At 41.4% G+C, this 23572-nt stretch overlaps 1 non-coding gene across 1 annotated transcript; it reads right to left on the bottom strand.

Annotated features, from left to right (window-relative positions):
• Positions 1 to 18438: 18438 nt before the first annotated feature.
• LOC131702279 (small nucleolar RNA U3) lies at positions 18439 to 18645 on the bottom strand. Its single transcript, XR_009309429.1, has one exon. It is a non-coding gene; the product is annotated as a small nucleolar RNA U3 (small nucleolar RNA).
• Between the last annotated feature and the right edge of the window lie 4927 nt (positions 18646 to 23572).

Genomic DNA, 23572 nt, shown 5'->3' with positions numbered 1-23572 from the left:
TTCAAAAGAACTCCGGGACAAAGTTGTTGAAAGGCACAGATCAGGGGATGGGTATAAAAAATATCAAAGGACTTGAATATGCCTTGGAACACAGTCAAGACGATTATTAAGAAGTGGAAGGTGTATGGCACCACCAAGACCCTGCTTAGATCAGGCCATCCCTCCAAACTGGATGACCAAGCAAGAAGGAGACTGATAAGAGAGGATACCAAGAGGCCAATGGCAACTTTGCAAGAGCTACAGGGTTTTATGGCCAATACTGGTCAAAGTGTGCATGTGACAACAATATCCCAAGCACTCCACAAATCTGGTCTGTATGGTAGGGTGGCAAGAAGGAAGCCATTACTCAAGAAAGCCAACCTTGAATCCCGTATGTATGCAAAAAAACTCAGGAAATTCTGTAGCCATGTCGCAAAAAGTTTTGTGTTCTGACTAAACTAAAATGGAACTTTTTGGCCTAAATGCAAAGCGTTATGTTTGGCGCAAACCCAACAGAGCGCATCACCCAAAGAACACCATCCCTACTGTGAAGCATGGTGGTGGCAGCATCATGTTATGGGGATGTTTCTCATTGGCAGGGACTGGGGAACTTGTCAGTCTAGGAGGGAAAATGAATGGAGCAAAGTATAGAGAAGTCCTTGAGGAAAATCTGCTGCCCTCTGCAAGAAAGCTGAAACTAGGACGGAAGGTCACCTTTCAGCATAACAATGACCCAAAGCACACAGCCAAAGCTACACTGGAGTGGCTAAGGAACTGTCGCAAGTGACGCTGAACCAGCTAGACTGTTCAGTAAAACATTGAATCCCTTTGCATGGAGGATCTCAGTAGCTACGGCTCATGGTTCATCAATTGATTCAGATTCAGTTGTATTGTGTCTGCCAACTGATGATGTGAGGCAGAACAGTAATTGGATACCAGAAAATAGAATAACAGTGAGTTTTGGCCTCCTTCAGTATTCTGGATGGAAGGCATACCTCGCAAAGTGACTTTGTGTGAGCAGAAGAAATGTATAGTAACAATGTGTACAGATCCAGAACTATTGTACATGGTGCAGAATTATCCCTGACACATAAATGAAAACATAATCCTCTTGTTATGTGTGCATGTAATATGTGCCAAAGCAAGTCATCAGTGACTGGGCCCAAACTTTGTCCGGCCTGCAGTCATTTGGCTAAACACTGTAGAATCTTGTTTGAATGCAATGATTCTGCAAGAATTTCTTTCTCTCGTCTAAATGTAGACCCGAAAGATATTAAGAGGATTGAATGCATGAATTGTGAAGGAGGTCACTTAGTGAAATGGGCACATCTAGGTAAATTGGAATGTGTAGAAGGTGTCCCAGCTAAACGTGTCCAAGTATCTTGTAGGTATGAAGTGAGGAAGATGGCGTCTCACGCTTGTGATGCTAAACTTTGGATAAAGGGGCCGGTGGTGGTGTTTACGGAACCAACCAGAGCTGAACGTGGCACAGAAGTTGAATCCTGCTGGGAACGTGGGGATATGCTGGACATGGACTAGGCAATTTCAAATATGGAATGTACTTTGATATAAAAATGAAGTGTTAGAGGTTTTTGGAAGGAAGGATAAAGAGAGAGTATCCTTGTACCACCAGTAGATGGCTCTCTTGCTCCATGAAATAGGTCAGTCCACCCTTGTTTTTAATTAAGTACTTAGTAATCTGGGAATTTCTAAGAAAATATATAATGAACAATTTACCGCTTGTATATCTTATTTTCAGAAAGCATGACGCTTGATAAAAAGCACCATTTCGGCTAAAAAGTGAACGTTAATCACACCTACAAATTTATGTTTCTAAAAACAAGATAAGAAAGAGATTCTTTACAACATATAAATTAACATTAAAACTTAGCAGCCAAGGTCTTAAGAAAAAAAAAACCTGTCTGCTGGATTTTGTATGAACAAAGAACAGAGTCAAGCCTAGTTCAGTCATTATAAAATATATAAGAGCTGAATGCATTTATACTGGCCTGTATTTGGATTTAAATCTTATAGGGAATCACCAAAGAAATAAAGTGATATTATAAATTCTAGGAGCAACTGTTAAACTGAAGTAAATTAATTAAAAGTTTATCTTGAAATGCCACATTCATAGTTAAAAAGGTTCAGTGATAATTGACACTGTTTATAGTTTATAATGGTCAAAGAATAGAAATTAGACACGAAGGTATTATAAATTAATAAAATAAATGATCAACCCCTTTTTTAGACAACATGATATTTGAAACTAAAAATAATTATATGATTTCATAAGATTAATAATATGTTTTAAGTATTTGCTATAATAAGAAAACATACTATTTAAAACTGACAAGTATTATTGCTTGTTCATGACTTAACTGTGTTGATAAGATGATTAAAAGCTGGAGCAGTATTCGATTTAATTAAATGGGAAAGCGGTACAGTTTCTTTCTCCTTCTGTTGAACAACAAGACCTCTAGACATTATGATATCTGTTGAATTATAGAATATAACAGGTGTTATGTTTTTGTGTTAAGTTTGTAATAATATACTATAATGTACCTTGTTGTTAATCCACTATACTATTGTTTAATGATGGTAGATGGAGTCCTTATAATGTGGTTCTTTGAAACTGCTGCATTGAAAAAGGGGCCTCTCTCCTTATCAAGATGTACGGGCTGTAGAGAAAAGAGGGGTGTCCTTGAGTTCCACTTCAGCAAAAGCTGAACATTTTGCAGATTCGGAACTTAAGGTTTATGGAGTTAGTGGCCTAGCACAGATAAGAATATATCTTGAAATAATATGCAAAAATTATGGCTTAACAGACATTGATAGGTCATATATCTAAACATTGTTTGCACATACTTTGGCCTTGAAAAAACAAGAGACTGTGGAAATTGCTTGCAATAGCATATTTAGAGTCAAGTACAGGTCAGAGCCTGGTTAGTGCATCTTTTAAGGGATAAATAATTCTAATGAAAATTATTACCACTCAAACTTATTGAAACTAATTGACTTGAATTTTGTATAAGGCAATCTTTTGTCAAATACCCTGTTAGACAATGGTATATGAAATCAAAACTGACTCATTAACAAAATGATGAAACATTTAAAAGAAACACATACCTTTAAGCTAGCTTAAAAGAAACACATACCTTTAATTTAGCAAAATATAATCAATTAGAAGATGATGTCACATATTAAGAACATCTCTTATATATAACACATATAGAAATAGTGTTTTGCATGCACATATAACAGCAGTGTTTTTATATTATATTATAAACCAAGATCCTGGGAACTTTGGTTCACTTGACTTTTCAGATAAAGGAGGGGCTCGGAGGAAAACAAGGAATGAGATCAGAGTTGGACAAATATGAAGCCTTGAATTTATTGAGTACATGACACCTATTAATTCTGAAAAGTTAATCCGGTTCTTTTGAAAACTATTATTTGTAAAAGGAATAGGAGCTGTCTCAACAGATTAATGACTGGATCTAATTGAGGCGTCCCATGTATTCCAATGAGACGAAAAACCTATATAACTCCTAAGTAATTACAATGGAGTACCACACTCAACCCAGACATGGTAAAGTGGTCCATCTTCTGCCAACCTACACAATTGAGCTGATTGAACTCAGTTTCATTCGCCTGGTGAAGACAGTCATATTCTTTTACGATTTATATTAAAGGGTAAGCATTAATCAATTATTATTTTATCTCACATGTATTGCTATAAGGGACTCACGCTATGTTTTAGAAATAAGAGAGTATTTTGTTGAATGTGCTGAAATAGACCATTGGGTACTTTAGGTGATGTATTCCTGGCCTGCTTGTCGGCCTTGAATATACAGTGCCTTGCAAAAGTATTCAGACCCCTGACCAATTCTCTCATATTACTGAATTACAAATGGTATATTGAAATTTCCTTCTGTTTGATATTTTATTTTAAAACACTGAAACTCAAAATCAATTATTGTAAGGTGACATTGGTTTTATGTTGGGAATTTTTTTAAGAAAAATAAAAAACTGAAATATCTTGCTTGCATAAGTATTCAACCCCTGTGCTGTGGAAGCTCCCAGTTTACACCGATAAAAGAAATTGCCCTAACGAGGACACAATTACCTTACCATTGGCCTCCACCTGTGAACCATTAAAGTTGCTGTCACATTTTCTGGATAAAAACCCCACTGTTGAAGGATCATTGGTCAGGCTGTGAATCTGAAGGAAAATGAAGACCAAAGAGCATTCTACAGAAGTTAGAGATAAAGTAATACAAATGCATAGATTAGGGAAAGGGTACAAAATAATATCCAAGTGTTTGGATATCCCAGTGAGCACAGTTGGATCAACAATCAGGAAGTGGAAGCTGCGTCACACCACCCAGGCACTGCCAAGAAAAGGCCATCCCTCAAAACTCAGTGCTCAAACAAGAAGGAGACTTGTGAGAGAAGCCACAGAGAGGCCAACAATCACTTTGAAAGAGCTACAGAGCTCAGTGGCTGGGAGTGGAGTAATGGTGCACCAGTCAACCATATCAAGAGCTTTGCATAACACTGGCCTGTATGGGAGGGTGGCAAGAAAGAAGCTACTCAAAAAATACCATCTGAAAGCACGTCTGGAGTTTGCCAGAAAGCATGAGAGTGACCCAGCTGCGATGTGGGAAAGGGTTTTGTGGTCAGATGAGACCAAGATAGAGCTTTTTGGCCAAAACTCAAAGCGCTATGTGTGGCTCAAACCTAACACTGCCAATGCCTCAAAACACACCATCCCTACAGTGAAGTATGGTGGTGGCAGCATCATGCTGTGGGGTTGCTTCTAATCAGCAGGGACTGGGCATCTTGTTAAAATTGAAGGAAGAATGGATGGAGCAAAATATAGGGAAATACTGTAAGAGAACCTGCTTCAGTCCGATAAAAAACTGAAGCTTGGGAGGAAATTCACCTTTCAGCAGGACAATGATCCCAAGCACAAGGCCAAAGCAACATTGGAGTGGCTCAAGAACAAAAAGGTGAATGTCCTACAGTGGCCCAGTAAAAGTCCTGATCTCAATCCCATTGAGAATCTGTGGCACTATTTGAAAATTGTGGTCCACAAGCGTCGTCCAACCAACCTGAACAACCTGGAGCAAATCTGCCAAGAAGAATGGGCCAAAATCACTCCGACACTGTGTGCAAAGCTGGTACATACTTACCCCAAAAGACTTAAAGCTGTTATTGCAGCGAAAGGTGGCTCTACCAAATATTAATGTGTGGGGGTTGAATACTTATGCAAGCAAGATATTTCAGTTTTTTATTTTTCTTAAAAATATTTCCCAACATAAAACCAATGTCACCTTACAATAATTGATTTTGAGTTTCAGTGTTTTAAAATAAAATATCAAACAGAATGAAATTTCAATGTACCATTTGTAATTCAGTAATATGAGAGAACTGGTCAGGGGTCTGAATACTTTTGCAAGGCACTGTATATATATATATATATATATATATATATATATATATATATATATATATATATATTCAAGTGTTAAAGTTGATATCTGTTAAGACACTGGACTGCCCAGTGCGTCTGTCAGCTGGGGATACGAAGTAGCCTGTAGCTACTCTATCCAATATTTAACCGTTAATAAACCGAACGAGTACTAATCATACTCCGATTCGTAAAAATCTTTAAATACATGAGTCTGTCAATTTCTTGGGTACTACGTCAGTCATCTGGATATATTGCGGGTCAAGAGCGTAATAAAAATACCCCACTATGAGTAGTACCATCTCTGTCCTCCTAACGTCTCCCCTGAGATAAGAGTGTATGCTGAGCAAAATAAAACGTAAAGAAATCTGAACCCTCAGAATTCGTGACAGAACAAAAAGGTAAATGTCCTTGAGTGGACCAGTCAGAGCCCCAACCTAAATCCAATAGAGAACTTGTGGCATGACTTGAAGATTGCTGTCCATCAACACTCCCCAAAGAACTTGACAGAGCTTGAACAGTTTTGTAAAGAAGAATGGTCAAATATTGAGAAATCTAGGTGTGCAAATTTGGTACAGACCTATCCCAACAGACTCACAGCTGTAATTGCTGCCAAAGGTGCTTCGACCAAGTATTAACTCAGGGGGGTGGAGACTTTTCCAATTATGATCTTTCAGTTTTGTATTTTTAATATATAATTTTTTCTCAATAAAAACTTATTTCCTTTACAGTGTGGAGTATAGTGTGTAGATAAGCGGAAAAAAATCTAATTTAAATGCATGAAACTCTGAGGCACTGACACAACAAAATGTGAAAAAAGTTCAAGGGGGTGTAGACTTTCTATAGGCACTGTACAATTAAAAAGAAAGCTTACGTAGTCGGCAGGATTTGAACCTGCATGGGGAAATGCTGATGGATAGCTAGTTCATCGCCTTAACCACTCAGCCACAATTACATGCTTTTGCAGTTTTGCGTGAAAATATCCATATTATTGTCAAAAGAAGAAAGCGACACCCGCAGTAATGCTGTAGATGGCAGTATAGGCTAAATTAACAAACAGATTTGTCAGAAGTGGGATTCGAACCCATGCCTCCAGAGAGACTGCGACCTGAAGGCAGCGCCTTAGACCGCTCGGCCATCCTGAGTTACACCGATAACTTTGCACAACACTACAGCACACTGCTGAAGCGCCAATGTCTGACGCTGCAGTAAATCACCAGGGCCCTGTTTCTCGTAGCTGGTTTAACTAATTCAGGCTAATCAGACGTTAACCAGATTCAATTCGCCCGATAATTGAAGTCAGGCTATCTCCGTTCCTCGATGGCGAATACAGGCTAAAAGTGTCCCGTTAACTCGATTCTGAATTAAGAAGCACGAATAGCAGAGCACTGAAACAATGATCTTCACGAAAGATGACTGAGCAAGAGCTTATCATGGAAAGTTTTGAGGAATATAAAAGCATTATCACAACTAAATGCAACAGTGTTGCTGCTGCCAAGTCCAGAGAGGAAGCATGGAAAAAGTTTGCAGATAAGCTAAATGTGTATTTTTTTTAAAATGCATTTTTTATTATACAGGCTATGTATTTACCCCAATATAATTAATTCACACACGTCCAATTTAAATCTGCATGCTTGTAGTTATGGAATGTAACATGTACTGAGAGTTTGTTGTACGAGAATGGTTAGCTTTCTATTGTTTTGTCATAAAATGCCCTATGTTGTACTAATTAATAGCCAATTGAGTATAGGAATGCGCCACTAGCAAAAAAGCGCAGCCCTATGCATATAGTCTGTGTTACTGTCAACGCATGGCTGCGCCGGGTGGTATGGGCAATGTACGGCTCAAGTAAATTTATTAGATAAATGATACCTTGCCGACCAAATCTATAGCGCTGAAATACAAAAACATCTTGTAACAATCTACCTTTGACCCAAAAGGCCAACACAACATTCCCAGAATAAGAATCGGTTACTACCAAAAACTCCTTAAAAATGACATAAAAAGTAGATGGCAGAAAGGCAGATACACAGCAAAAAATAGGATTGCTAGGTTCGTTTGGGTGCAAAACATTTAATTTAAAAAACATCTGTCCAACACACACACAGATTACCCAACAATTTTATGACCCACAGTACCTCGGGTAGCTGCTGACCCGTGCACATAAAACCAAGTTGAAACAGAAATAGGATGGTGGTAAATCCACCGGTAAGCCTACAGAGGCAATAAATAAGTAAAAATAATGTCCAGTAGAAATGTCCCAAAATAATAGTCCAGTATCATAAACAAACAAAAAATAGAAAAAACCTAAAAAATCAAAATTCAGTTTGTAATCCACCAACAAAAATAAAGTAAAAGGAAATTAAACAAACATCCGCCGTACAAAAATAATAATAAATCAGTTCGGTCTCACCAAAGTTATTATCGTTAACGAAAACTAAAACTGAAACGGACAAAAACGGAAAATAAATTATTCCGTTAACGGTAATGAAAACTGAAACGAAAATGAGCTCAAAAATGAAAATAAAACTTAAATAGAAAAGTTTGAAACTAAAACGCAATTGAAATAATAATTCAGATTTTTTTCCCCGTTTCAATTGCAAGCTAGCTGTAATATAATGTTCTCTATTTTTATCTTAAAAGTAAAGCCTGTTTCTCATTGGGTTATTTTTTTGCATCAGTGAACACAATTAAATGCGATTGGCTGTTGTATTAGACACACTTCCTTAGCAAGTAAACGGTTGTGTTTTGAGTAAGGAATTCAGTTACACGAGGTAGCTACAGAAATAATAATAATAAAAAAAACATTCTTAGCATTTCATTTTAATATGAGTGTGCATACACCAACAACACATGCTGGACGAAAGCGTGAAAGCTCTGTTTGGGACTACTTTAAATATAGTAGTATTGAAGATACGAGCAAATGTCTTGTTTTAATGCTCTGTGAAGGAGACTGTCATGTTCGAAGCCCTACAGTTTACATGAGACTCACTGGATTAATTAGGTTGCCGTTTCAGCTCGTCTGGTCTCGTTGGGTCTTCACAGTCCTTGTAGTCTCTATAAAGTAGAAACGTTGCTCTGGAGATACACGACTCAGACAGGTGTAACTTTGGAACAATACCTCAAGTTTTATTAGCAAGTCGTGTAACGCTGCATACAAATCCGAACATGCTCTCCATCTAAATCTAGCCCCCGTGCCAACAGCATGTTGCGTCCTGCGTAGTGACGCGGCTCAACATGATGCATAATGCATTATGTGACATCCCCTTTATTCAGGTTTTTTTTTTTTTTTACAATTACTTTTTACATAGCGTTGTCGTTGTAACGACTTGGCAGGACCACTTGTCTGCCAGACCTGGTAGCTGTAACTTCAGCTCCAGTTTGTACAGAAGTATGAGAAACATTTTGTGAAACATCAACAAAAACATCATCATTTTCAGCATTAGACACAGGAACAATGTCAGGAATGGAAACCACAGATGAGGCCTTAGAGAGAGTCACTAGCCGTTCACTGTGGTCAGCTCTCAGGTGCCTCCTGTTACGTCTATATACCCTGCCGGAGACAGTTACAACATCATAGGACCTGGGCTCCCTGCGAACATTTTGAACTGTGGCCGGGAACCACCCTTGTGTAGTCTCTAGGCGTACTGGATCCCCTGCTTTGAATGGTTTCAGAGGTGCAGCATGCCTATCATAATAAGCTTTCTGCTTAAGTTGCTGTTTGGCCAACTGTTCTATGACATGGCGTGCTACACACGGTTTCAGTTTGCGTGACATCACAGGAATGACCCCTCGCAAGACCCTGCCCATGAGCAGCTGTGCAGGAGAGTACTTCATACCTGAGATTGGAGTGTTGCGAAGGGTAAGAACATCCAAATGGGGATCAGTGCCGGATCGCATAGCCTTTTCTAACACATGCTTGACAGTTTGTATGGTACGCTCAGCTAAACCGTTACTTTGGGCGTAGTTGGGACTGGAGTGACTAAATGTAAACCCCCATTCAGCAGCCATCAGGTATACTTCCTTGCTTGCAAAGGGCATGTTATCTGCCACTACTACCTTAGGAATGCCATGTCTTGCAAAAATAGCTTTTAATTTGCCTATTACTGTTGCAGCTGTTTTGTCTGGCAGCTGCTGAATTTCAGGGAATTTGGAATAGTAATCCACAACTACTTGGTAGCTGTGTGAGTTAAAATCAAATATGTCAACCCCAACTTTCAACCATGGAATGTCAGGAATGTTGTGGTTAATGAGCGGCTCTTTGTGGTTGGCTGGAAGCAGTGCCTGGCATGGGTCACATTGTTGAATGCATAATTCTATGTCAGCACCCATGTTGGTCCAGAACATGTACTCTCAAGCATATGCCTTGGTTCTATTGACACCTTGATGTGCTACATGCAATCTCTCTAACATCAATGTTCTAAGTTTAATAGGAATTACCACTCTATCACCGAACAGTACCACTCCGTCTTGAACTCGCAGTAGATGCTTGATTGACCAAAATGGTTTGGCAAATGGATGGGTTTTGGACAGCCTGTCTGGCCAGGCACTGGTCAGCAGTTTCTTTACTTCATTGAGCTGAGGGTCTTTGTCTGTTTCTTCACGTATTTTGTCAAACAAATTATCTGGCAATGAAACACTTTTTTGTATGCTATTGATAACTATCTTCAAACTACTCTATGTTCCATTCTGTACTGTCTCCAGGGAGAGAAGCCCTGGACAGAAGATCAGCAATGACTACCTTTGACCACGGGACATAAGCTATTGACAGATCGTATTTTTGCAATTGTAACAACATGCGCTGTAAACGTGCCGGGGTTTGTGCCATTGATTTGTGGAATATTGCCTCTAAGGGCTTGTGATCGGAGTGTACTACTGTAGTTCTACCATAGACATACTGGTGAAATTTGCTATAGGCGAATACTATGGCCAGTAATTCCTTCTCAATTTGCATGTAGTGTTGCTCACATCTGCTCATAGCCCTGGAAGCGAAAGCTATAGGTTACCATTCCTGCAGTAGACATGCACCCAACCCGTCTTTTGACGCATCAGTCTGGACCACTAGTGGCAGGGATGGGTTGTAAAATTTGAGTACAGGTGCTTGGCAGATGACTGACTTGAGCTTAAGTAGCGCTTGTTCTTGTTCCGGACCCCATTGCCAGATGATGTCCTTATGTAGCAGCAGTCTAAGTGGGGCTGTAATATCAGCCTCGTTTGGGATATACTGTGCTAGATACCTTGTCATGCCGAGGATTCTCTGCACCCCTTTTTTGTCTGTAGGAGAGGGAAAAGCCCTGATTGCTTCAATTTTGGCAGGATCTGGTTGCACTCCTTGTGCTGACACAATGTGTCCCATATAAGCTACCTGCTGCACTTTGAATTGTATTTTCTCACTATTGAACTTGACTCCTATTTCACGAGCTCTGTTGAGCACCTGTCGTAGGATTTTGTCATGTTCAGTGTGTGATTCTGCGGAGATTATCATGTCATCTGCGATTATGTGTACGCCACTGATGTCACCAAAAGCCTCGTAGTTTTTCAGTTGAAGTACCTCACTAGCAGATTTAATGCCAAAAGGCATTCTGCAGAATTGGTATCGCCCCCATGGTGAGATAAAAGTGCACAGATCTGCTGACTGTCTGTCTAACTGCACCTGCCAGTAGCCATCTTTTTCATCTAGGATGGTGAAGATGCGCTTGCCTGACAATTTGCACAGAACCTCATCTACTGTAGGTATGGAAAAATGCTGCTGCTGTATGGCTTTGTTCAGGGCTCTGGGGTCTAAACAAATGCGCAGTTTACCACTGGATTTCTTTTCTGTTACCACCAGGTTATTGACCCATGGGGTGGGCTTGGTGACCTTGTGGATGACCCAGCGTGCTTCTAGTTTTGTCAAAGCATCCCTGAGCCTGTCCAGTACAGTTATCGGTACCTTTCTGCAGCCGTTTATAACAGGAGGTACACTGGGGTCTACATAGATATGGTGGGTACCTGGGAACTGCCCAAGGTCATAAAAAATATCATTGTACTCTTTCAGCATCTGTTCTCTCGTGATGTCAGCCTGACTGTCAATGCTAAGTACTCTGCGCACTAGGTCTAGAGCCGTCCATGCGTCTCTGCCAAGAATGGGTGTATCTGACACACTGGTGACAAAGAATGGTAATAAGTGTACAGTGTTGTCCCGTTTTTTGACATCTAGCTCTATAGTACCATGGGGCTTTATTTTAAGACCTCCATAGGCTGTTAGCGTTATAGTTGTATGTTCCAACGGTTTCTTTGCAAACCATGCCTCATATAGTGCTAAGGGAAGAACATTGGCGTCAGCTCCCGTGTCAATTTTAAACTCAATATTTTTATTTTGGACTGCGAGTTTGATTTTCCATTGATCTTGTGCGTGTGTGTGTTTGTATCCGTTTCTGAATCTGGCCAAAGTTCCAATGAAAACCTCATTGACGTGTCGTGTCGTGTTTCTACCAGTAGAGGTCGCCCTACACACAGTCGCAAAATGATTCCTTTTGTTGCACGCTCTACATGTTAATCCATATGCGGGGCACGCTCGGGGTTTGTGTGTTTGCCCGCAGTTACCACAGGTTTTTTGAGGCGATTGCCGTATCAGTTTCTGTCTAGAAATGTGATCTACGGCTGGGAGATCTACACCATCCGATGTTTGTGCTGCGAGTGTCATTACAGCCTGAGAGATCTGACCCTCCAGCATTACTTTTTGATTGTGTCTGCGAGATCTCTTTGGCCCTGCATATGTCTATTGCTTTCAATAATGTTAAATCCGGAAGTGTGAGCAGTTTCTCTTTGAGACGGGTTATGCTGAACACTATTTTGTCCCTCATCATTGTATCTGCAGTGGTGCCGAAACCACAATTTTTAACTTTTACCCTGAGTTCAGTCACAAATTTGTCTATGGTATGTGATTCTGACCACCGATGGGCCCAGAATTGGTGTCGTTCGAATATGTCATTGCTTTTCGGCTCACAGTATGCTTTCAGAGCGCCTAGCACCTCGCCCGCTGTCTGTTTAGTCGGGTCTGTAAACACAATGTTCAGCCCGTTGTATATGTCAAGACCATCTTGTCCTAACATGTGTAAAATGGTGGCAACTTGAATTTCGTCAGATTTTTTGTTTAGACCTGATGCAACTGAATATATTTTGAATCGCTGTTGCCATCGTTTCCAGTTTTCAGTGAGATTCCCCTTAGTTTCTAAGGCAGGGGAAGGCGGTAGTTGTTCCATTTTGGGTTAACAATCAAAACTACGTGTAGTCTAAGCACTTTATCTTTCAACACAATTCTCAAATACGATATCTGATAACTCACATAGGGATACACTGTTCGATTTAGTCCGTGATGAGTGAGTGTCCTTTCTGTATTTAAATCTGTGTTGCTGGTTTCCCGTCTGAACTCGGCTGTGGTTAGATGTTGTCAGTTGCAGCTCCACGATGCCTTGTCTCCGGTGTGGACCTCAGACAATTGTGGATGAAACAGCTGGATTGCAGCGTCCGCGAGTTGTAGGCTGGTCCCTGATTGCTGTCGTCTTAGTCTGGTCCTATTCTGGTGTTGTCGTCCTTTCCAGGTTGCTGGCTGCGGGTGGACCGTGGTGGTGTGCTGTACTAGTCCCTTGTTGCACTGAAGGTTTAGTTTTTTATTTATGTGCGCTCACATCTCGAGAGAGAAAAAAAAAGTAAAAAAAAACTTTTTATGATCGCGTTTCTTTATTTTATTTTTTTTTAATAAGGAGGAGGTAGAGTGGCCTGCTTTATTTCTGACACCATGTCATGTTCGAGGCCCTACAGTTTACACGAGACTCACTGGATTAATTAGGCTGCCGTTTCAGCTCGTCTGGTCTCGTTGGGTCTTCACAGTCCTTGTAGTCTCTATAAAGTAGAAACGTTGCTCTGGAGATACACGACTCGGACAGGTGTAACTTTGGAACAATACCTCAAGATTTATTAGCAAGTCATGTAACGCTGCATACAAATCTGAACATGCTCTCCGTCTAAACCTAGCCCCCGCGCCAACAGCACGTTGCAGTAGGCCTACTATATGTGGAGTGGAGCTTAAGGAAAGAATTCCACCAACCTAAAAACACATTTTAACAGCTGTCACAAAGAGGTGTTCGGAGAAGTGGCAAAAAGGGACACAAACAGAAAGCAGGCTCAAATCGGAAAAAGAAAATCTGTTCAGAGTACCTCCGTTTCATCTGGATCACAACAGACACTCACATCGTGCTTTAAAATAGCAGAGGTGTGGGGAATTGGGTCAGTTGTATACTCAAAACGGGAAGATGCGTTGGTCAGTTTGTTTGTCGAGACTGGCCTGCCAACTAGATTATGCGAACAACCAGCCTTTAAAAAGTTCTGTGGGGTACCCGAAGGCTCAAGGTCCCAGGTTCTGCAGAGTTACCAGTCAGCTTGCGCAAAGAATGGACAGTGCAACGACACTTGTAAAACAGATGCTGCAAACAACTCGCAAAGTAACCCTATATATTGATGGATGGAGCAAGAAAGGTCTGACAGCCTCTTACATGGGAATTTCTGCCTGCTTCTACATCCATCTGCAAAAGAAGCTCAACATGTTTTTATCAACCTACATCGAATTTCTCACCCACATACAGGAGAGGTGATTGCTAAATGTATTGAACACACACTCACTACCAGGGACATTACAGAGGAAAAGGTACTACTGATTGTCACAGATAATGGCGCCAACATTGTGAAAGCCATTAAGATATACTGGCGCAAAGTGGCAAGGTTTGTGAGGCTACTGAAAAAGCAGTGGAATATGCTGAAAACTCTGAAGACGAGCCTGATGACAGCGATGCAAGCAGCGCGGATCAAGGCTCTAATACCGGTAAGTAATATTTGTAATCAAGTGTGTTTTTAACTGAAATTTGTTTTACATCGATGTGCCCATAATTAATAACTTTGACAGATTAAACATATAAATTACTGTGATTTTTGCTATGGTTCATGCTACTCCTATTAGCTAGCTACAAATCCTGTTATATATGCGTTTCTGTTTTTAACTCCACTACCTCCCCAAGTGTGACATTTAAAACGATCTCCACAACCTATTCAAAAACTACAGCCTGGTCTTTGATTGTAATTTAAACCTCACTGATTGTGATTATGTTTAGTTTCGTACAGATAGATTTTTTAAATTATACATTAACATCAGTTTTCGAAAAAAATAAATAATAATGGTCTGTGTTAAACGTGTTTTTTGCACGGTGAAAATTGTTTTGTTCCCTTTTACAATCTATATATTTATTTCTAACAAACTGAGTGTCGTCTTAAAGCCTTTTTGGGCAGGTTAAATTGCTGATAATTTCTAGAGTTCTACATATATATTTTAAAATCACTATGACAAAAAAAATAACAACATGTACTGTATAGTATTTTTTTAATACTTTGTAATTACTTTCCAAGTAGATTTTCAATTTAGCAGTGTTCAATTCACCTGTATTTTTACAGGTATGGATTCAGCTGAAGAAGACTTATTTCAAGATGCTGATCTGTCTAAGTACACAAGGATGCCATGTCTGGCACATACCCTGCAGCTCACTCTGAAGGATGCCTTCAAACATCCCAGTTCTGGAAATGTAATTAGCAGAGCTAGAAGCCTGGTGAATACTGTACGTAAATCATCAGTGGCCACTGAAAAAATGATTTCTAAGTGTGGCAAAACACTAATTAAAGACTGTGTGACACGTTGGAATAGTACTCTGAACATGATGAAGAGACTTCTGGAGACCAAGATTGTTTTGCACCAAGTTTTTGATGAGCTTGGCATCGACACCTTGCTCACTAGTGATTGGTCCAAACTGGAGCAACTTGTGAAGTTGTTTGAACCATTTGCAGTACATACAGATCAGCTCCAGACTGATAGTCAGTCTCTGTCTGAAGTTGTGCCCTACCTATTGAATCTAGAAGCACACTTACAGTCATCAGTCATCTCAAAACCACTTGATCAATTTATGCTGAAGTCACTTCGTGAACGCTTTGCTTGTTTACTGGACCCTCAAGCAGCAGATTTTGATGCCACACCTGCAGCAGCTTGCCCGATGGACCCAACTGTTGCCTTTGCACTTTTCACAACAGAGATGGAAAGCCTCATAAAAGCAGCCAGGTCTTGTGTCCTTCAGCATGCTGCACACTACAGCAGTCATTCAGTGTCACAACAACAAAAGTCCAGTGTCAACCCCCAATGCCCTACCAGTGCTAGTGCTGAAGGAACTGTGTTAAAGAGGTTCAAGTTTTTGGCTTCCAAGATTGGGGCTGAACTCACTCCAACATCAGGCAATACCACTGGCAGTGTAGGAAGTGCACATACTGAACTTTCCACATATATCTCCGAACTGAAGCAAGGCAAAGTATGCTGTGAGACTGAGACTCCTTTGAAATTTTGGCAAAATAGGGAGATTGTGTATCCAAGGCTTGCACCAGTTGCTGAAGATTTTCTTGCAGCCCCTGCATCCCAAGCATTTGTAGAGAGGATGTTCTCTGTGTGTGGACAGCTATCATCTGGACGAAGGAATCGGATGGATACATCTCTGGAACAAAGAATGTTTCTGAAGACGAATCAGAAACTGTTGCTTTCTAACAACACTAACAACTAGGGAGAATATTTTGGAGCACTTCACTTAATACCTGTACAGGGCCCACGATTGGTTTAGAGTGAAAACTGAAACTGAAACAGAAGTTATCACAAAACGAAAATTGAAATAGAAATGATCGTTAAAATGAAAATTGAAATAGATTTTTTTATTTTTTTTTTATTATTTATTTCTTAGCAGATGCCCTTATCCAGGGCGACTTACAATTGTTACAAGATATCACATTATTTCACATTATACAGATATCACATTATTTTTTTACATACAATTACCCATTTATACAGTTGGGTTTTTACTGGAGCAATCTAAGTAAAGTACCTTGCTCAAGGGTACAGCAGCAGTGTCCCCCATCGGGGATTGAACCCACAACCCTCTGGTCAAGAGTCCAGAGCCCTAACCACTACTCCACACTGCTGCCCCAATGGTTAAGAACATCCGTATCAAAACTGAAAGTGCAACTGAAATTGAGGGAAAGAAAAAAATAGAATTGAAATAGAAACTTAAATAAAAGTTACAACTGAAATAACACTGGGTCTCACCGGTTTGTGTGGTTGTCCATGAGCGCTCCAGAAAGACGACACAAAGTCCAAAAAACACTGCTGTAATCCAAAATCCAATGGAATGTCTTGATTTGTAAACATAGTATACATCTAACTTTATGCAGTTTTGCATTAACACATCTAAATTTAGTAAACCTGTACACATGAAATACCCAAACTCCCAACATGAAAAGGTGCCATCCCATAGTGCATTAGTGCAGGGTTTATAAAGGTCAAGGTCCTCTAACATATTTAAAGGGGCAACGTTTCCTAAAACCCACTCTTAAAAGAGTAACAGTAAGCATACATTGAAGTATCATATATTCTGACTTTAAACAACACATTTTGAATACCTGGCCAGGCTAAAAAGTGGTGTGCTTAAATGGACCACTTATATAATATTTACTTTTGTGTGACAGGTGTCACAATCTGAATGATGCAAAGGATCTTGGCGACCTCTCAGTTCTCTTTCCCTACGAAAAGCTAATCTAATTAAAATTGCTCCTTGATCTATGGGATCTCTAAGGAAGCATGCTGTCATTTTAGAGGGGTGTGTCAAGTGCTTTCATTGGGTAGAAGTATGAGTTTATATACACAGATCCGGCTAACTTTAAGTTAGCCTGCGCTGGAGCAGGTTTAAGATTAAGGATGTGTTGCAATGGTAACTTAGTCGGCTAGACTTTAAGCTTGCTTCGAGGAAGGGAACAAGCCAGACTTCTGTCAAGTTATCCTGAGAGCTATCTGGCTAACTCAGTTAGCCAGCTAAGAGGAACAGGGCCCTAGTGTGAGCATGAACATATTCTTTTTCTGTTCATATTAAGGAGGGCGACCTGTTTCGTCACATTCTATATGGGATCACAAGGACACTCCTCTTACAGAAAGAAAATATACGGCAAACAGAGCGATCGCTTCGCAGTTAGAAACAAATCAGAACAGTCTGTTAGGAAATTAACCATGAAAAAACACACAGGCATTACATAAATGTTACAGATATGTTTCGTAGACAAAAAAGTTGGGACATAATTGAGTACATTTCTAAACAATCCGCCAGTAACAGACATTATCTCAAAGCGCTATAATTTATTCTCAGCTCTTATGAAAGACAAGTATGCTTGCGCATTACATCACAGAAAACATGATAATCCTAGCTCTTCATTTAATCCCTCGGGTTGTACCGTATGGAGATAGAAGATCCATTTGGATTCACATTGTAATAGTTTTTGATCGAGATTATCACCTCCTCGAGTCTGAAATATTTTTTGTATGCCACGGTATTTAAGATCTGAAACAGAATGTTTGGCATCTACAAAATGTCTAGCTAGTGGTGAATGGATATCTCTTCTCCTAATTGAACTTTTATGCTCGCTCATTAATGCGCAATCGTAACTGTCTAGTACTTTTACCAACATGCTGTAAATGGCAAGGACAAGAAATCAAATAAATGACATCAGTTGAAGCACAGGTCATCACTTATGAGATACTGTACTCTTTTCTTGTTGTATGGCTTGTAAAATTCTTAGTTTCAGAAGCATTATCATAGGCGGCACAATTACGACATGGAAAAAATCCAGTATATTTGTCCAGTACACCTAGATCTCTCGAACATTTAAATGAGTCAGCACTTAATAAACACTGTCCGTGTTCATTTCTGTGTATAGAAAATATCATATACACAATGCCTGTCATGTAAGCCTATTGGTATCAAACCGATCACAATTAATGTGATCCGTGTTTTCAGTCAGATTGATAGTTTTAATCAATCATCGAAAAAGCAGCAGTGCTTTGCAACTGTAGTTCGTCTTTCGTACCTTTTGGTAAGATACCCACTCAGAACGTGTCCGCTTCCTCCAGCCCCCTAAGGAACACTGGAGCGGTCATCAATAACAGCGAGCAGTTGGCCAAAAACAACACTCGCTGTCTCCTTCACGCTCAAAAACGAACACTCACTCTTCCTCGTGGATAGCGAGCCCAAACACTTTAGAAATGCATTTCGGTAGCTTTTACATAAATGTTTATTATAAAAATTCAAAACAAATCAAAATACATTCATAACATCAAAACCAATACAAAGAAACATTACAAAAACAACTCACGCAGTGTTCTCATTTTCCGTTTTTGCCCAAAGCCTTTATGTCTATCCACACATAATCTCTAATCCTAGAAATCACAATTTTACAGAAATCATTTACGTTTTGTTTTATTTTTAAACATACTCAGATTTCTAATACTCCAAAGTGCCTCTTTTACACAATTAATTATCAGCCATCCTTTTTCCCTGTCATTTGATTTAATCCCTTTTCTCGGCACATACAATATTAAATTGACACATAAATCTTGGTTTTTAATAAATTTCCATGTCCAATTATTTACCCTTTCCCAACATTTCCTCGCATACTCACATTCATAAAACACATGTTGTATTGTTTCTTCTGCCCCACACTCTCCTCTAACACATGCATTCGACCTCGACACCTGTCTTCTATAGAGCAGCTCTTTACAAGGCAGCCTTGCATGTCCTGTTAACCATGCTATGTCCTTTTGTTTATTACTTAATCTAAAATAATTTACATTGTTCTATACCATTTCTGAGTCTTTGTTACTCAATAAACCTATTCTACTTAATTTTCCACTTGGCTCCTTCTTTTTAATCAGTTTATTTGCTGACCACTCGGCTTCCATCACTTTACACACATTATTTTGTATAATAAAATTCATGGCCTTCCTGTACACAAAAGGCATATCCTGACTATGTGGCACAGTATTCGTTAATTTCACTATACCCATTCTCCTCAAAAACTGTCTAAAATAAAACCTAGCAAAAAAACTCTATTTTTTATTCATTTCAATAATTGACTTCATCATATGACATACACAATGGACCCATAGAAAATAAATGACATTTGGAAAGCCCTTACCACCCTGATTCCCTTGTAAGATTACTGTTTCTCTCTTGACCTTCTCAAATTCCCCTCCCCCAAAAAATCGAAACAATTGTCTATTTATTGTTCTACCTGATGCAACATCAGGTGGGAACACCCTTGCTACATACAGCAGCATTGGCATCAGTACCATTTTTATAATTAATAGTTTTCCCTCTAGCGATAGCCTTCTTAACTTCCAATAATCCATTTCCCCATTAATATTTTTATCAAATACAACTGTAACAGAGGACAGGGACCTCTTCAGGCTAGACTAGTTCTTTTGGTGAAGTTGAACAGATGTCTAAGGATAGGCTCACGGTCAGATGAGTAGACACGGGGAGACAGGTACTTCCAGAACGTGTGGGTTTATTCAGAACGTGCATCAAGCAAACAATCCATGTTTATAATCACCAATGAGGAGATAATATTATCCGTGTTATACTAGTATCTGGGTAATGCTAGTATCTGTGGTCTGTAATAAACAAGAAACAACGATTTCTATAAGCCCTGCTTGTTCCAATAAACAAGGGATTAAGTAAACTAAGGAAACATTGCGATTGGCAGAGTGAATATGCATGAGCTTACTATGCTATGTTTACAATCATTAAACTTAAATCTTACGTATAGTACTGATATCAATTTAAACAGAAATGATGATGACATACTTATAATTAAGATTATTACTTACATTTCGGCACTGACGCACAGATAGATTAATTATTCGTGTAAGAAAGGGCTTGCTTACTCTCAGCCATCTAATACAATACAGAAAAACTGACTATCTGAGCTGACTCATAAGGAAACTAAGATGATGTGTATAAAGAGAACAATATAACATTCATGAACACTAGAGGGCAGCATTTAGCCGTAAATCAAAGACTTTCTAACACAGCCGCCCCCAAATTTGTATAGAAAATGTGCAAGTCAGGAGGAAAGTCTCTGGCTGTTCAGTTGGTCTGGATAGCCTCATCCTCTTCCTTGAGAAAGGGAAGCCAGATCATTCTGGCTACTGGACGGATGTAGGCCCGGTCCCGGATCTGGACTTTGGCTGTTCGGATGCGAACATCTGGTCCTCTGTGGGTCTCTGTAACCTTGCCGGTCGGCCACAGAGCACGAGGTAGCTGGGGGTCGACGATCATGACAACCTGGTCAACTGTCAAGTCTTTGCAGTCCTTGTGCCACTTCTGAAGATCTGGGAGATAATGTCTTACAAAGTTGGCCCAAAAGTGGTCTGCAAGAATCTGGCTGTGGCGCCAACGGCGTTGGCCTAACAGATCGTTTGATGGGTATATCACCTGAGGAAGGGATGCGTCCCGACGTCTCATTAGATGCACATTGGGAGTAATCGGATCCAGATCAGCTACATCTGAAGACACGTAGCCAAGGGGCTTAGAATTCAGAATCCCTTCAACTTCGATGAGGACGGTGCATAGAACAGGCTCAGTCACAGTACGGTCACCAAGCACCACGCGCAGAGCATTCTTCACCGACTTAATCTCACGTTCCCAGGTTCCACCGAAGTGCTGAGCGTTTGGCGGGTTGAATCGGAAGGTCACTTTCTGATCGGCAAGCTGCTGTTTAAGTGAAGGCTCCATGCTGGCGATAGCCTCTTGTAGTTCATTATCTCCACCACGAAAGTTGGTGCCTCGATCAGAAAGGATTTCAAAGGGCTTGCCTCGTCGAGAGACAAAGCGTCGGAATGCCATCAGGAAGGCATCCGTGTCGAGGTTCTCCAAGAGGTCAAGGTGGACGCAACGGGTCGTTAGGCACTTGAATATAATGCCCCAGCGTTTCTCTGTTCTCCGACCAATTTTGATGGTGAAAGGACCGAAGCAGTCTACTCCTGTAGACCAGAAAAAGGGCTTGTAAAGGCGTAAGTGTGCAGGAGGCAAGCCTGCCATCTTCGGCACTTCAGGGTTGGCGTGCCACCTACGGCATTGTTGGCAGGTTTATTGGTGTCGGCGGATGGCCTCTCGGCAGCGTAGTATCCAATACTTACGCCTGATTTCAGCAAGGACTCGTTCTGGTCCAGGATGGAGAAGCCTTTCATCGTAGTCTTGTATGAGGAGCTTTGTTATTGGATGGCTCGGGTCCAACACAATGGGATGGATTGAATCTGGGTTCAGGCCCTCAGCTCGGCGTAGCCTACCCCCTACTCTAATGAGTCTGAGGCACTGGTCATACTCGGGTGAAAGAGTCCATAGACGGCTATTTGCTGGTATATCTTTGCCTGTCTCAAGGGCATTCAACTCCCCTGAAAAGCTATCTGCATGAACTTGCTGTAAGAGGAGGATCTCGGCCTCCATCCGGCGTTTAGCTGTCTGTGTGGAACTTGTATCGCTGCTGGCCGCCTGTGGCAATGCGCCCCGCCCCTGTGTGCATTTGTGTGTTGTGTTGTATGTTGCGTGTGTTAATGTTGGTGTATAGATTGGTACACGGGATATAAACGGGTCTGTGTTTCACGTGTATTTAAAAAGTGTATATTTGTATTTAGGCACGGGATTGCACATCACGCACGTGCATTTAAAATGTAATATGTGAGCACGGGGTTGCACAGAATTAATTCACGTGCTGGGATTCAAGTGAATAATTAATTAGTAATTGAATCCCAGCACAACAGTATATATAGAGACACGTAGCACTCAGTCAGGGTTAGGTGTTCAGGGAGTGGAGAACGGGTGAGAGAGAAGGATAGTTAAAATCGTAATCGTAAATATAATAAGTGTTTTGTTTGTACTCACCGTGTTTGTTCGTCTCCGTTTCACCTGTGTGTTAGTGTTTAGTCGTTTTGTATGTCTGTTTATTTTGGCGCAAGTGCCGTGTCCTGTTTTTGTACTGTTCAAACCTTTTATTTTCTGTGCTGTTTTATTAAATGCTGAGCGAAACCATTCGCTCAGCTCCACCAAAACCCCAAGTCTCAGTCTGTTTACTCCCTGCTTCTGGTCTGACGCCACCCACTCCGGCCGTCTTTGTGACACGTGGTGTCATCGTGGGATAATAGCGCCTCCAAGCGTCAGACCAGGAGAGGGGGTTTTGTGGAAAAAAATAAAAAAAAAATAAAAAAAAAATAGTAAAGCGAGGATGGGAAGAAAGAGCTGCAGGAAGCAGCAGAAGCAGCAGCAGCAACAACAGCTGCAGCCCTCATCCTGCATGCCGGGCTGGGAGGAGGACAGCCACAACGGGGCAGTAGCCACCCCTCTACCCCCACTGCCACCGGGTTCCCCACCGTCCCGGGAAATATGGGACTGGCTGGTGCACCCCGAGGGGAACTTCGCCAGTGACCTCCCCATGGTTATTCATGCACTGCAGATGCGAGATGGGAGACGATGGGAGGACTGGGAGCAACAGCACAACCCGGCATCCGTTCGTGACCTCACCATGGTGGTGCTGGGTTACCTAGCTGCAGACATGGGAGGGATGCCTTCCAGTGAGCAAGAGGGAGAGGAGCAGTCGCTGCCCTCTCCAGTACCTGAGCGGGAGGAGCCTGAGCGTCCACAGCCCGAGTGGGAGGAGCCTGAGCGTCCACAGCCCGAGTGGGAGGAGCCTGAGCGTCCACAGCCCGAGTGGGAGGAGCCTGAGCATCCACAGCCCGAGTGGGAGGAGCCTGAGCGTCCACAGCCCGAGTGGGAGGAGCCTGAGCGTCCACAGCCCGAGTGGGAGGAGCCTGAGCGTCCACAGCCCGAGTGGGAGGAGCCTGAGCGTCCTACGCCTGAGTGGGAGGTACCCGAACGTCCTACGCCTGAGTGGGAGGAACCCGAACGTCCTACGCCTGAGTGGGGGGAACCCGAGTGTCCACAGCCCAAAAGGGAGGAGTCGGGGCGTCCACAGCCCAAAAGGGAGGAGGTCGAGGATGATGGCTGGGAGGTTTTTTTAAAGAACCTCGCAGCAGAGTTATGCCCTGGCTGTGGGGCTTATGGGCACACGTTAGCCATATGCCCCACCCAGTATGAAGAGGAGGAACCAGCGCCCAGACGGGGGGACCGCGAGCGTCCAGCGCCCAGACGGGGGGACCGCGAGCGTCCAGCGCCCAGACGG

This window comes from Acipenser ruthenus, chromosome 29 (assembly GCF_902713425.1).
Source record: "Acipenser ruthenus chromosome 29, fAciRut3.2 maternal haplotype, whole genome shotgun sequence".
NCBI classification, from domain to species: domain Eukaryota; kingdom Metazoa; phylum Chordata; class Actinopteri; order Acipenseriformes; family Acipenseridae; genus Acipenser; species Acipenser ruthenus.
Note: the sequence above shows the minus strand (reverse complement) of the source record. Positions and strands in the feature narration are given on the sequence as shown.